The sequence below is a fragment of the Dasypus novemcinctus genome, chromosome 9, assembly GCF_030445035.2.
Source record: "Dasypus novemcinctus isolate mDasNov1 chromosome 9, mDasNov1.1.hap2, whole genome shotgun sequence".
In the NCBI taxonomy this organism is placed as follows: domain Eukaryota; kingdom Metazoa; phylum Chordata; class Mammalia; order Cingulata; family Dasypodidae; genus Dasypus; species Dasypus novemcinctus.
In genome coordinates, this window is record NC_080681.1 from 64795333 (window position 1) to 64809479 (window position 14147).

General features: G+C 44.5%; 1 protein-coding gene across 14 annotated transcripts in view; it reads left to right on the forward strand.

Moving 5' to 3' along the window:
* The first annotated feature begins 11589 nt into the window (after nucleotides 1–11589).
* JAK1 (Janus kinase 1) overlaps nucleotides 11590–14147 on the forward strand; it is a 251790-nt gene continuing 249232 nt past the window's right edge. For 3 of the 14 annotated variants that reach the window (XM_071217413.1, XM_058303447.2, XM_058303449.2), the window contains exon 1: nucleotides 11752–11885. The gene's annotated coding sequence lies outside the window, so the exon portion shown is untranslated. Of the gene's footprint in view, nucleotides 11886–12159; nucleotides 12289–12759; nucleotides 12902–14147 lie in introns of those variants that run through there. The other 11 variants (XM_058303444.1, XM_058303440.1, XM_058303448.2 and 8 more) reach the window with 9 other exon arrangements.

Here is a 14147-nt window from a genome sequence, read left to right on the forward strand (position 1 = left end):
TATATTCCTAAAATTTATATGGGGGATGCAAAGAACCTAGAATAGCAAAGCAATTTTGAAAAGGAGAAATGAAGTTGGAGGATTCATACTACCAGATTTTAAAACTTACTATATTAACAACATCACCCATTAGTGTGGTAAATTCATTGGAACTGATGAACACATTTTGGAGCATTGCCACACAGCATTGATTTACATTGAAGTTTATACTCTCTCCCACCCAGTTCTGTAGGTTATGGCAAGATATACAATTGCCTGTACCTGTCATTGCAATGTCATACTAATGAGAGATGTTGTTAATGTGGGAAAGTGTGGGAGATGTGCAGAGTGAGGCATGTCGGAATCCCCTATATTTTTTATGTAACATTTATGTAATCTAAGTATCTTTAAAAAAATAATTTTAAAAAATTTAAAAGCTACAAATAGAGTCCCTCTAAGTACTTCTTTAACTGCATTCCACACATTTTTATATATTTTATTTTCATTATCATTCATTTCAAATTATATTCTAATTTGTGACTTCTTCCTTGACCCATGGAGTATTTAAGAATGGGTTCATAGTCAAATATTTGGGATTTACCTAGATTTCTTAATGTTACTAGTCTTAATTTATTTCATTGTGGTCAGAGAACATACTCCCCACTATTTCAATTCTTGTAAATTTATTGTCTTACTTTACAGCCTTACATAGTCTACAATGGTGAATGTACCATGTGCACTGAAACAAATATATATACAATACATATTTTGCATTTGCTGAGTGAGAAGTTCCATAATTATTAATTAGATCAAGGCAGTTGATGATATGTTCAGATCCTCTAGGTCTTTAATGATTTTTGTCCAGTTATCCTATCAATTCCTGAGAAAGAAAGTTAATAAGGGAAGCGGACTTGGCCCAATGGATAGGGCGTCCGCCTACCACATGGGAGGTCTGTGGTTCAAACCCCAGACCTCCTTGACCCATGTGGAGCTGGCCCCTGCACAGTACTGATGCGCCCAAGGAGTGCTGTGCCACACAGGGGTGTGGGGGAGCCCCACATGCAAGGAGTACACCCCGTAAGGAGAGTCGCACAGCGCAAAAGAAAGGGCAGCCTGCCCAGGAATGGTGCCGCACACACAGAGAGCTGACACAGCAAGATGACGCAACAAAAAGAGACACAGATTCCGGGTGCCCCTGATAAGGATAGAAGCAGTCACAGAAGAACACACAGCAAATGGACACAGAGAGCAGACAACGGGGGGGGGGGGGCAGTTGGGGAGGAAAGGGAGAGAAATAAAAATGAAGGAATGAATGAATAAATAAATAAAAGAAAAGTTAATAAAATCTTCTACTATAAAAAACAAACAAACAAAAACCAAAGGAAAACCTTACTATAAAGCTGTTGTACTCAAGAAAGTGTGGTAAGGATACAAAAATAGTCAGATCAGTGGAAGAGAATAAAGTCCAGATATGTGATCAATTGACTTTCTAGAAAGGTGCCAAGTTATTCAATGAGGAAAGGATAGTCCTTTCAACAATTAGGGCTGGGATAATTGGATAAACACATGCAAAAAAAGTTGGGACTTGATCCTTATCTTATACCATACACAAAAACTTGAAGAAAACATAGGACAAAAATTTTGCAAGGATTAGGCAAAGAGTTCTTACTTATGGCACAAAAAGCATGAACAATCACAGTCAAAATTGACCAAAAAAAAAAAAAGACTTCATCAAAATTAAAAATGTTTGCTTTTCAAAAGACAGCATTAAGGGGAAGCAGACTTGGCCCAGTGGTTAGGGCATCCATCTACCACATGGGAGGTCCACAGTTCAAACCCCTGGCCTCCTTGACTGGTGTGGAGCTGGCCCATGAGCAGTGCTATGCATGCAAGGAGTGCTGTGCCACGCAGGGATGTCCCCGCATAGGGGAGCCCCACGTGCAAGGAGTGCGCCCCATAAGGAGAGCTGCCCAGCACGAAGGAGAGTGCAGCCTGCCCAGGAGTGGCACTGCTCATATGGAGAGCTGACACAACAAGATGAAGCAACAAAAAGAAACACAGATTCCCGTGCTGATGACAACAACAGAAGCGGAAAAAGAAGAACACGCAGGAAATAGACAGAGAGAGCAGACAACTGGGGTGGGGGAAGGGGAAAAATAAATACAATAAATAAATCTTAAAAAAAAAAGATAGCATTAAGAAGACAAAAAGACAAAGCACAGACTGGAGAAAAAATAATTGCAAAATATATACCAGATAAATGATTTGTACCCAGAATATATAAAGAACCCTTATTACAGAACAGTAAGACAAGTGATCCAATTTAAAAATGAGTGAATGATTGAAAGATCATTTCATTAAAGAAAATATATTAATAAAAAGTAAGCCCATGAAAGGATGTCTAACATCACTAATCATCAGGCAAATGCAAATTAAAACCAAAATGCGATACTGCTACATACTGACTAGAATGGCTAAAAGAAAGGAAAAAAAAGACTGATCAAGTGTTGGCAAGGATGTAGAAAAACTGGAACCATCACTGTTTGGCGGATTTGTAAAAGCTAAACATACTTACCATTTGACCCAGCAATTCAATCTCTAGGTATTTCCCCAAGAAAAATAAAAATATATGTTTATACAAAGACTTGAATGCAAATATTCATAGTAGTGTTATTCATAATAACCCCAAACTGGAAACATTTCAAATGTCCATCAACTGATGAATAGATAAACAAAATGTTGTATACCTTTGTGATGGAATGTTCTTCAAGAAGAAAATAAAGGCACTATATATACACAAAATTATATGAATGAACTTTAAAAACTTTATACTAAATGAAAGAAGCCAGACACAAAAGACAATATATTGTATGATTCCATTTATATGAAAATTCTAGAAAAGGCAAAACTGTAGAGACAGAAGGGTCAGTGGCTGCCTGGGCTAGGGTGGGAACAGACGTGGATTGCAAACAGGCAAGAGGGAAATTTTTGCAGTAATGCAAGTGTTCTAAAACTGAATTGTGGTGATGGTTATATAATTGGATGAATTTACTAAAATTCAATGAAGTGTATATTTAAAATGGGTGAATTTTATGGTATGTAAATTAAACCTCAATAAAGTTGTTTTAAATAAGACAAAACAGAAAGCTATTGTGTCCTCATGGCACCTCTTCGGCTCACTTTTGAAAAATTTTGTGCCTGAGTAACACTGGAATAAAAGTCTTGAGCTCTCCTCCCTATACCCTTATTAAGACCTTGTAGTAGATCTGGACTGGATAGTTTAGCAAACAGCTCTAATGTTGGGGGAGGGATCTGCTTTCTCTTGGCAGGTATTTCTGTCAGGAGAAAACTGGCAGAGGCAAATCAAGAAGAGTATGACCGGGACAGTGATGGTCTTAAAATCATGCCCTCACCATTCATCATCCTTCTGTCAAATATTTTTTGGTTTTTACAATGTCAATGTTTTATACTGGGAATATAAAACAATGAGTATTACTGACAAGGTCCTTGTTCTCATAGAGTTTATATTCTAGTAGGATGAAACAGACCAGATGATACAAATATATACAAACAAACATATATTGTTAGAGAGAAAGAGAGAGAGACAAACAAGAGAAAGTAATTTAAAACCACTTTTTACTGGGCACTGGATGTGGCTCAAGCAGTTGAGCACCTGCTTCCCACATGGGAGGTCCAGGATTCAGTCCCCAGTGCCTCCTAGAAATAAAAACACAAACAACAAGCAAACAAATGATAAAACCAACTCAGGGGAGCCCATGTGGCTCAGTGGTAGAGTGCTGGCTTCCCACATATGAGACACAGGGTTCAATCCCTGCCCCAGTACCCTAAAAAGGAAAACAACAAAAACAAAAGCAAAAAAACCCCACCTTAATTACTCTACCGTTAAAAGTGTGATATCAGAAAATGACAAAACCACAAGAGGAGGAGCATCTTTAGTACTGTACTGCCGCTTGAGGCCCTCTATATACCACTCTCTAAATTCCCACGATCACCTCTAATTCTGGCATACTGATTGGCAACATCGTAATGCTGGTTAAATCCAACTTTCCTTCCACCTACACTGTTTCTGCACCCATGCATCTGATCATAGCCGGAAAACGCACACACACAACCCCCATGATGTCTGGTCTCACTTCAAACTTGTCACTGGGAACCGTAGTAGGCCCTTCCCAGCTAACGCCCTCTATTTTCCTACTCTCTTAAAGGACTGTTTCACACTTAGTCGTCTCTTCTGCCTGCCTTCATTCTCAGCTGATGACTTCGCTTCTTTCTTTGCTGAGAAAACTGAAGAATCAGAAAAGAATTTCTACTGAGCTCCCCTGCACCACATCCATGTACCCATACAAGTGTACCTTCCGACCCCACTCACCCTCCTCTCAGTAAGGATGCGCTCTCAGCGCTCCTACGAAAATCCTCCACTTGTGGCACAAGATCCCACCCCTCTTGCAGGCACAAGAACACCAGACCAGCAAATTCTCCCTTCTGTCTTACATTCTTAATTTTTCCTCTCCTGGATCATTTCCATCATCAGGCAAACATGCTGTTATTTCAACCATCTTAAAAACAAACAAACAAAAACATCCTCTTGACTCCATTCCCCTCAACAGTTACCATCTCCTTCCTTTGTATCTCTTTTAGTCAAACAGTTGTCTACAGTAGCTCACTCTTTTTCAGTCTCTTTTAAACTCTCTTCAAACTGGCTTTTATGTCCACAATTGAGCGGAAACTGCTCTTTTCAAGGTCAACAGAATAAACAAAATTAAAACTCTAACAAAAAGAAAAAAGACTGAGGGGAAGAGGTGTTTGGGGATGAGGGGTGGGGTAGGGGAATTCAGAATTATAGCAACTAGATTAGCGGCTTGTATCATAAGAATTCTTAAGATAATTTCTCTTCTTTCTACTCTGTTTGAACCATACTTCCTTTCCATATATATATATTTTTAAGATTTATTTGTTTATTTAATTCCCCCTCTCCCCCGGTTGTCTGTTCTCTGTGTCTTTTTGCTGGGTCTTGTTTCTTTGTCCGCTTCTGTTGTCGTCAGCGGCACGGGAAGTGTGGGCGGCGCCATTCCTGGGCAGGCTGCTCTTTCTTTCACGCTGGGCGGCTCTCCTTACGGGGCGCACTACTTGCGGGTGGGGCTCCCCTACGCGGGGGACACCCCTGCGTGGCATGGCACTCCTTGCGCGCATCAGCACTGCGCATGGGCCAGCTCCACACGGGTCAAGGAGGCCCAGGGTTTGAACCGCGGACCTCCCATGTGGGTAGACCGACGCCCTAACCACTGGGCCAAGTCCGTTTCCCTCCATATATTTTCCTTTTTATTTTTTCCTGGAATCTACTGTTGCCCAGCTCTTTCAAGCAGGCTATTAGAGTGAAATCTGAATATTGGACTAAGTTGCTTATCAATTAGGGAAAAGGATAATGGAGAAAAATCATAGCAGTGACTGGGAAAGTTTTCATTCATGCTTTCTTATCTATGAAATCAATGTGAAACCTCAGAAACCTAAAAGTCTCTTTAACCCATTCAGGAGTAATTTAAAGGGCCTGAGAAAGAATTGCCCCAAACATGATCCATTCTCTTGTAGATGAATGTAGTTGCTGTTTGTGGTCATTTTGCAGCTCTCCCTCTTTATAGATGGCCTTGCCAGGAATTATATATATTAACCTCAGGGAGCTTAGAAAGTCTGGCTGCAGCACTCTGCTTGCTGACCTTATCATCAGGGAGAAATGTGACTTACCTCAAGCAGGTGGCCTCAGTTCCTTTTGTGGGCAAAATAGTTCCTATTGGAGACAGCACCAAATGAGGCAGACATTTGACAATTGTCCTGGTCACTTAGTCAAATTAGGAAATCTCATTGGATTGTGCATATCAGTGTTTGGCAAAATGAAAGTCGTGACCTATTAGTGGGCTATGAAATCAATTTGGTGGGCTGGCCAATTTTTTAAGAAGTGAAATGGAATAGAAATAACAGAATAGAAAATATCAGAGCATCTTACACATATTTTGAGTAGGAGAGAGTTCATGGGGTTTTGATTTTAATTGTGAAGAGGTATGCCCTGGATCATAAGATTAAAATAAAAATTTTTAAAGTCACAGGTCTGGATCCACTCATAATGTAACAATCAGTATGGCAGGATGCAGTAAAAAAAAACAAACTTGAGGCCACTTAGTAAATTTCCACATCATTTTCAGCGTTATACGTTGCTAGGCATGAACAGAAACAAGGGGAATCCAGAACACTTTAGAGAGGGACTTTCAAGTACAGTACAAGGGAAAGAGCTTGAAATTGGTCTCTAAACTAAATTACCATCATAGAGTCTTTGCACTTTACAAACCATGAACCAACTTGATCTCCTTTGAGTCTTTTGTCCATCCTTTGTAGTAGGCAAGACAAGAAAGCGGGAGCATCTATAGCAGGTTTCAATGATCCATCCGGTTTAGATCAGGAGCCCAACCAACAGCTGGAAGAAAGGATCTAGCCCACAGTGCCAGGAAGAGAGTAGAAAAGGGCAAAAGACCCTGTGTCGGTTCCAGCCAAGTAATCAGGGCAGAACTCCAGTTCCAGGAGAGAAGAGAGAAGGAAAGAACAGGAACTGGAACAGAAGTCCAGATATGAAACAAGGCACACGGGTGGCCAGGCTCATCCCCAGGCACAATGGATACCAAGCGTACCCTGCAGAGTTCCAGAATACTGTGGCTGGATTTTGAAGAATAAGCAGATGATTATCATGTGGATAAGGCACAGGGTGGAGAGGTTATCAACCACATAGAAGGGTAAAGAATGCTGATCGGGGAAGGACAAATTAATCAGTCCAGTCTGGGTAGGGTTGTCAGGTAAAATACAGGACTAGTTATATTTCTATTTCAGATAAAAAGAAACATGTTTTAGTGTAAGTCTGGTTCATGCAATACTTGGAACATAATTATACATCAAATTTGTTGTTTATCTGAAATTTTAAATTTAACGGGGTACGCTGCATTTGTACTTTTTCAACCTGGCAACCCTACACATAGGTCTTATGGAGAGTGAGGCTGGAAGGCTTGGCAGAATAAGATCACAAAGTGTCTTGTGTACCATGCTTGGGAAGCCAGTAAAGTTTTTAAGCAGAGGAGAGATATAATCAGATTTACATTTTAGAACCACCATTCTAGTAGCCCTGTGTTCTTGTAGCCCTGTGGAGAACAAAATAGAGTTGAGAGGAAAGGAATTTAGAAACCAGAAAGAGCCAGGCTCAAGGGAAATGGAATATAATTTTATCTACTTCACAATTCTACACCAGAATGATTTCTAGGTTCATTTTGGTTCCAGAGACAAAACTATTCTTTCAAGAGCTACTCTTGGTTTCTAGGATCAAAAAATGTTCTGGAGGGGAGGGGATATGCATACACACACACATTTGGTCTTGCCAAAACCCTGTGTCAATCACACACTTCTCAAAGAAGCTGGAAAGACATGTGTATCTAAACTGTCAACCTCCTGCTAGCCTAAGCTTCAGTGCCTCGTACACCATCACATCCCCAGTAGGCAATAAGGAAACATTTGTTGAATGAAGTACTATTAGATTATGAGTTCCTTAAGGGAAGAGTCATCTTTGTTTCCTTAGCGCCTGCCTCAAGGCTGGGAATAAGAAGTTTCTCAGAAAATAGTTCTTGATTAAAGCCATCTAATTAATTAACAACCAGAAACACTTCCTATTAACTACATTTCTCTAACATTGCTTCAAAGGTACAACCCGGCATATTTTTTCACATGAATGTAAAAGAAGCCTACCTCTTATGCTGCATCAGAAAACTGTTTTCAAAAACTACAGAATTTTACTGATTACATGGAGTTTCAGAAGTAATATTAATCATTTAGACGAAAATGTGAGCTGTTTTTGGCATTTTACTACTTGCTTCCATAAGCTTTGCCACTGCCTGGGTATTAGTTAATTCAGACCTTAATTAAATACTTCTCAGAAAGATCACTGTAGGGTTGTACAAATAAAATGCTTATTTTCAGCCCATCAGTATCTTCGTAGTTACCTGTACACATGTCTTTTTCAAGGCTGCACTGTGAATTTCTTGAGGGCAGGACTTATTCTGATTTATCCTCATAGTCACAGAACTTTCACTAAGAGTAGATCTGTTGAATTTTCTAGAGCAGGGAGCCAAAAGGGAAAGGATAATTCTAGGGATTACATAGGATAAATAAAAATACCATTTAAAAAGTTGTAGCCACTATTTATAGAGGATTGTGCTACAAGTATGTTAAGTTCTTTCATTCCTAAAATCTCCTAAATGAGCTAAGTATTATTATGCTTATCTTACAGATAAAGAAACTAAGTAACTTGTCCAGGATGACACAGCTAATAGTTTGGCAGAGCTGAAATCAGGACCTGACTCCAAAGTCCAGGCTCTCAAACACCAGGACTTACCCCTTTTCAAGTGTTTATTGGAGAAAGGAAAGACGATTGTTAGAGTGCCTATAAGAGCTTTCTTTAAAAAACATCTATATGGTACTGCAGAGGATGAACATTTGTTCTCCATTATGAAATGTAAGAGCACATGTATGAACATGAGTATGGAAAACAACAGCTATGGGGGTATTTCCTACCATATTTTCACAGCTATGTTCCTTTTTCTCTATTCAGCTTTGTCTGTAAGGGAGCAAATGACTTTACATATAAATTAGGCTTCATCTCTGCCTCACTGGAATTTTTTATATTGTTACCCTTAACTTATTAATATAGTCTTGTTCTATAGGATGAAACATACGAGCTTTAGACATTATGCTCAGTCATACCAACTTTACCTGCCCTATCCAAAGGAATACACGTGGTTTGTGTTCAGATACGCAACAGAACCTCTTCTATCCAGGTATTTATGGACAGACTCTCCATCCAGCTGTAGATATAATTATATAATTACATAGGTCAGTTATTCTCCAGTCTTTTCACTTTGTAAATGTATGCATTTTCCCCCAATTTTATATTGGTTAAAGAAACCCCACTGATACCTATACAACCTTAAAACTGTCAACACTTGAGAAGAGTATTGATCAATCAGGTTATATTAATCAGTCTTGAATATGAGATTTCAAGTTGCTGAGCCTTATTATGATCATCTTTTTATTTGCTGTTCTAAAGATGCTTCTAAATGCTTCACCTTTTCTCGAAGCATTCCCAGAAACATTGCTAAACCATCTTCCTTTCCTACATTGTCTAGGCCTTAATGGGTATCCCCCAAATGCAGAAATGTCTTTGCATTAATTCTCAGAACTGTGGTTACTAAGTCAGTCCTTTAAACTTCTCAGTCCTCTTTTCATTAGCCCTGCTCAATTGCCAGCCTCCTTACCTATTTCCTCAGACCCCTGTAAGAAGCAGTCACAGTAGGAATGCTGCCCAATTCTGATTTCAGGCTGAGCAGGGTTAAATCACAATTTAAACTTCACCAAACATTTGGAGTCTAGGAAAGCAAAAGTCAAAGAGCAGTCATGGTACAACTAATTCACTTATATGAATTAGAAGGAATTTGAAGAAGAAGAACCAAATATGGTAAAGAGAGGGGGGAAAAGCATTTGGTTTAAAAAAATTGAGAAAGCAAACTCTGTTTTGCCTGGCTCTGGTGGAATGGAGTTATATACCCCAGAAAAACATGTTCCCAATCTTAATCTATTCCATGGTCCATGTAAATAGAACTTTTGATGAGGTTACTTCAGTTAAGGTGTGGCCCACTTGAATCAGGATGGGTCTTAATCCTATTACTACTGGAGGTGTTATACAAGAGGCTACACAGAGAGAAGCTACAGGGGAGCAGCCGGAAGCTGGAAGTCAATGGAACCTGGAAGAGAAAGGAGAAGATGCTGCCCATGCGCATTGCCATGTGATGGAAAAGTCGAGAACCAAGGACCACCAGCAGCCAGTCCCAGAACACCACAGTCCTCAAGGAGAAAGCATCACCTTTCTGATGCCACAATTTTGGACTTCTCCTAGCCTCAAAATCATGAGCCAATAAATTCCAATTGTTAAGCCAACTCATTGCATGGTATTTGCTTTAGCAGACAGAACTACAACTATAGCTCTGTAAATAAGAGACCTGTCAAAATGGTCTGCAAAGATGTACAAATCAAGAGGCATCTCCAGTGTTTTATCCTTCACCAGAAACATGCACAGAATTTCCTAGAGATGGACAGATGGACTTATGGGGGGCGGGGGAGGGGAGTGGAGGAATCCTCTTTAAGCCTTCCTTTAGCTCATTTGTTGTCAGGTGCCAGGCAAACACTGAAGATATAAAATCAATATAATACAGTGCTGGTCATCAAAAGCTTACTATCTAACAGTTCTGTACACTGAAGTACAAAAGGCACCATGGAAGAAATGTAAAAAGGGCATACTGTGAGCACAAAGGGGGCAGAGCCCACTCATAAAAATGATTCGTGACAATCATGTGGGAATTCTCAGGGAGAAATGACAAACCCTGCCAAGGCAAGGAGAAGCAGAATCAGAATTAACTGATATATTTGAGCCAAGTGAAAGAAAGTGGGATTTGAAATAACAAACATTCTCACACGAACCCTGAGAAGGGAATGACCTGGTAAGTGTTCTCCATATTTAAGTTCTGGGCTATGAATTTTACAAATCAGAATTAAATGAATGATGGGGGCAACTTCCATCACTACTCAGGGCCTTGGTTTCTTCACCTGGAAAGTGAGGGCACCTTGGTCGACTCTTATGACCATTTCTGCTCTTATTATGAAATAGAAGCAGAAAAACGGAAAGGCAACTCAGGAGAAACAAAAGTGAAAGTGCCTAAAGGAAATACAGTAGTAAACAAGAATATGAAATTTTATGTATCACCGAAAGATATGGCAGAGTTCCCAAACTCTGTGTGTGTGTGTGTGTGTTTCAGCAACCGGGAGCACGAGACTTGGGAAGGAATGAAATGTCTACCACGCCCTCTGAACGTGAATAAGATCAGTATAACACGAATCCACCTTGCACCAGGCAATCGCCTTCTGAAACAATCCCCTGGGAATCCGAACACGCATTTATTTAAAATTTATCCCTTAATCAACCTATGATAAATGGTCCAAGCCCCACAAAACAACCCCCCATCGAACACCACACAAGGGTGTGTCCCGCTTTGGGAAGAGGGAGAAAGGGGGATAGAGAAAGAGGAAGCATGTCAACCAACATTAGATTCTGCTTAGTGTCGCCACGCGGTTGTCATAAACAACAGCGTCAAGGCAAACTATTTTAAAACTTAAGAAACACGGTGGCCTTTAAACTTTATGATGTTCCCATTCATGGTAATAGGGAGACTTCTCTGAACGTAACCCAGAATGGTACAGCCTCCCCAGGAGCTGGAGCGCGAGCTGGGAAGTGGAGGCGGCTGGAAGAAGGGACCAGGTTGACAGCTTCCCAAAGCGTTGGCGGCGGGTCAGAGCGGGGACAGGCGGCCGCTACGCGAGAGGGTGCGATCTGGAGCCACCGGGGCTCGGATGGGCTTCCTACGGCAGGAGGATGCTCCCTGCCCGCTCCTGGAGCCTCTCTTCTCGCAGCAGAGGGGAGGACGCAGGCGCGCGCGCGCGCGCACAGACACACACACACACACTCACATACACCCTTCCCCTGGAGTTGAGTCTCGTCTCCCCTTTGTTTTTCTCCCTCCCTGGTCATGAGACCCGGAAGTTTTTTTTTTTTTTAATCCTCTCTCCCTTTCCCAACTCCCTCCCCTCCCCTCCCCCAACCCCCAATCTATCACATGGCAGAGATAGAATAAAAACAGAAAAATGGCGACGGTCACGTTGTGGCGAGCCTTGCTGCGTCATTAGATAATCTTCACGCAAATAGCAGGAAGAACAAAGGAAGGGGGCGCCCGGGACCCCCCCGGGGGGCGCAGGTGGGTGTGGGGGCGCCTGGACGCGCGCGGGGGCCGCGGGGCGCGCGCGGGGCCAGGCGCCCGCGGGAGGCGTGCGGCCGCGCGTGGCTCCGCGTGGCTGTGTGTCTCCAGCTGCGTGTGCGCTCGTGCGCCCGTGCGGAGCGCAGGGCGTTGCGTTCCTGGCAACGTCTCCCGGGGCGCGGGAGCCGGGCGGCGTGGCTCGGAAAGCCGTAGGGGCGACCGGAGCGTCTCGGAGGCGGCCGTGGCTACGCGCGCGCACCCGCAGCCGCCGGGCTCGGCCGGGTCGGCGTCCGCGCGGGGGGCGGGCCGGGGCGGCTGCGGGGACCCCGGGAGCGCGACTGCCCGGCGCTGGGCTCCCGCCGTCAGTCGCCGCAGGGGACAGCACGCAGCTAGCCACCGCGGGGTAGGAAACCGGGCGCCGGCACGGGGCGGGACTGGGGCTCCGCACTCCGGGGAGGACTCCCAGGGCTTGCTGGGCTGGGTTTGTTGTTGTTGGGGTGTGTTTTGTGTTTTGTTTTCTTTTTCTTTCTTTTTTTCTTCCTGCGGGGAAGGAGGGTGGCGACTTCGCCTTACTCGGCCTTTCCGCGGTCTCCCTTTGGCCCTCGCTGGGGTGTCGGGAACCGGGCCGATCGGACGAGGGCGCGGGTAACCCCCAAGTGCCTCGCTCGGCCCCCTGGAGGGGGGAGCGGCGCGGAGGGGCGGGCCGGGGCGTGTGTGTGTAAATGTTGCGCACTCGCCTTTCCCCTGCCCCCGCCTCCTGCCAGGGTGCTGGCGTGGGTCCCTCGCTGTTCCGCGGCGACTGTAAATAGATCCTGGATGTTGTTTACATGAAGGATCCGGCGGGAGGAGTCTGCGAGAAGGAGGCGGAGGAGGAGGAGGAGGGAGGGAGGGGGTAGAGCGGAGGAGGGCTGTGGACCGGAGTCCCCGCGGCGACGGCGGCGGTCGGGCTGAGGGCGAACCCTGCGCGGCGCCCGGAGACCCGGTGCCACCAGGAGGCCGGGATGCTGGACCCCGGGGTAGGGGGAGAACGGGCGCGGGGCTGGGAGGAGGGGGGTGCCGTCAGACTGGCATTTTTGGCTCGCAACCTGCCACGCACATTCTCCCAGGACGAGGGAAGGGGATGTGGAGGGGATGTGGAGGGAGGGTGGAGAAGCCTTGGTTTCTCCGCACGTTCGGGAACGTGCCCCCCCCCCCCCCCCTCGCCTTTTTTTTCGCCTGTCTCGGGGATCACCTGTTTATTTTCATCAACCAGAGCTGGCCGTTTTTTTGTTTTGTTTTTTAGTGTAGGCATGAGAGGTGGTTTCTTTTATTAGAAATATTATTGGGGGAGGGGGTGCGTTGCTGTAATTTATGCCGGGCCAGGCCGGTTGTCAGGAAGGCGAAGGGGAACTTGTGGAAACCACCAGCTCCTGGTCGTAGCTGACCCCAGGGTTGCTCCCTGCCTTCTTGGGCGAGGAGTCCTTTCCCTTACTCAGCTACCCGCACCCTTCGCTGTGACGGACCACACCTATGCTTATTCCCGCTTTGGGGGAGACGTGAGCTGAGAAATCAGGGAATCCCCTCTTCCCTGGGACCCTTTGCCGACTCTCCACCCCAGAATCGGCCCGGAAAGTACTTCTTTCACCTGCTGATTGCCCTCGGCGTGTCCACCCCCACCCCCACCCTTACCTCCATCCCGGCAAGTTGTGCTCTACAGCTGTGTTGGGATTTTCTCTTCGCTCTGGACCTGCACCCACCAATCAGCAACTGCTGGGCTTGGGTTGAGTGAGAGAGAGGTGATCAGCTTCGACCCCGTGCACATTCTGTATTGTCCACTGGGTCTTCTAATCAAATCTTTGTCTGCTCTCCTCCCACAGCCCCCTGCTTCTTCCCCTAGGAACTTAGCCTAGAGTCAGGCCTAAGCAGCTGGTCTCTGGCTCTCTGGCTCTCTGACACTCTTCTCCCGGGCCCCACCCTGGCCCCTCTTGGTTCTCCAGAGCCAAACAGCCCTCTGGAGCAGAAGGCACACCCAGCCCCAAGTCTAACCATTCCAAACGGGAGGAGAAAACAGTAGAAGGGAAGGGACCCAAGGGGCTCCTTTCTGTCCCGAATATTCCCAACAGCATTTTCCTCTTCAAGTCTCCTAGATTTATAATCCCTTTATTCTCATCAGTTGTTCCCTCCATTCACCCCCTTTACCCCTAGTCCTATGATAGATATTTAGAGAGGAAGCAGGGAGCCCTAAGAGGTGGTCAACCCTCTAATGTAGAGTGAGGCATTTTC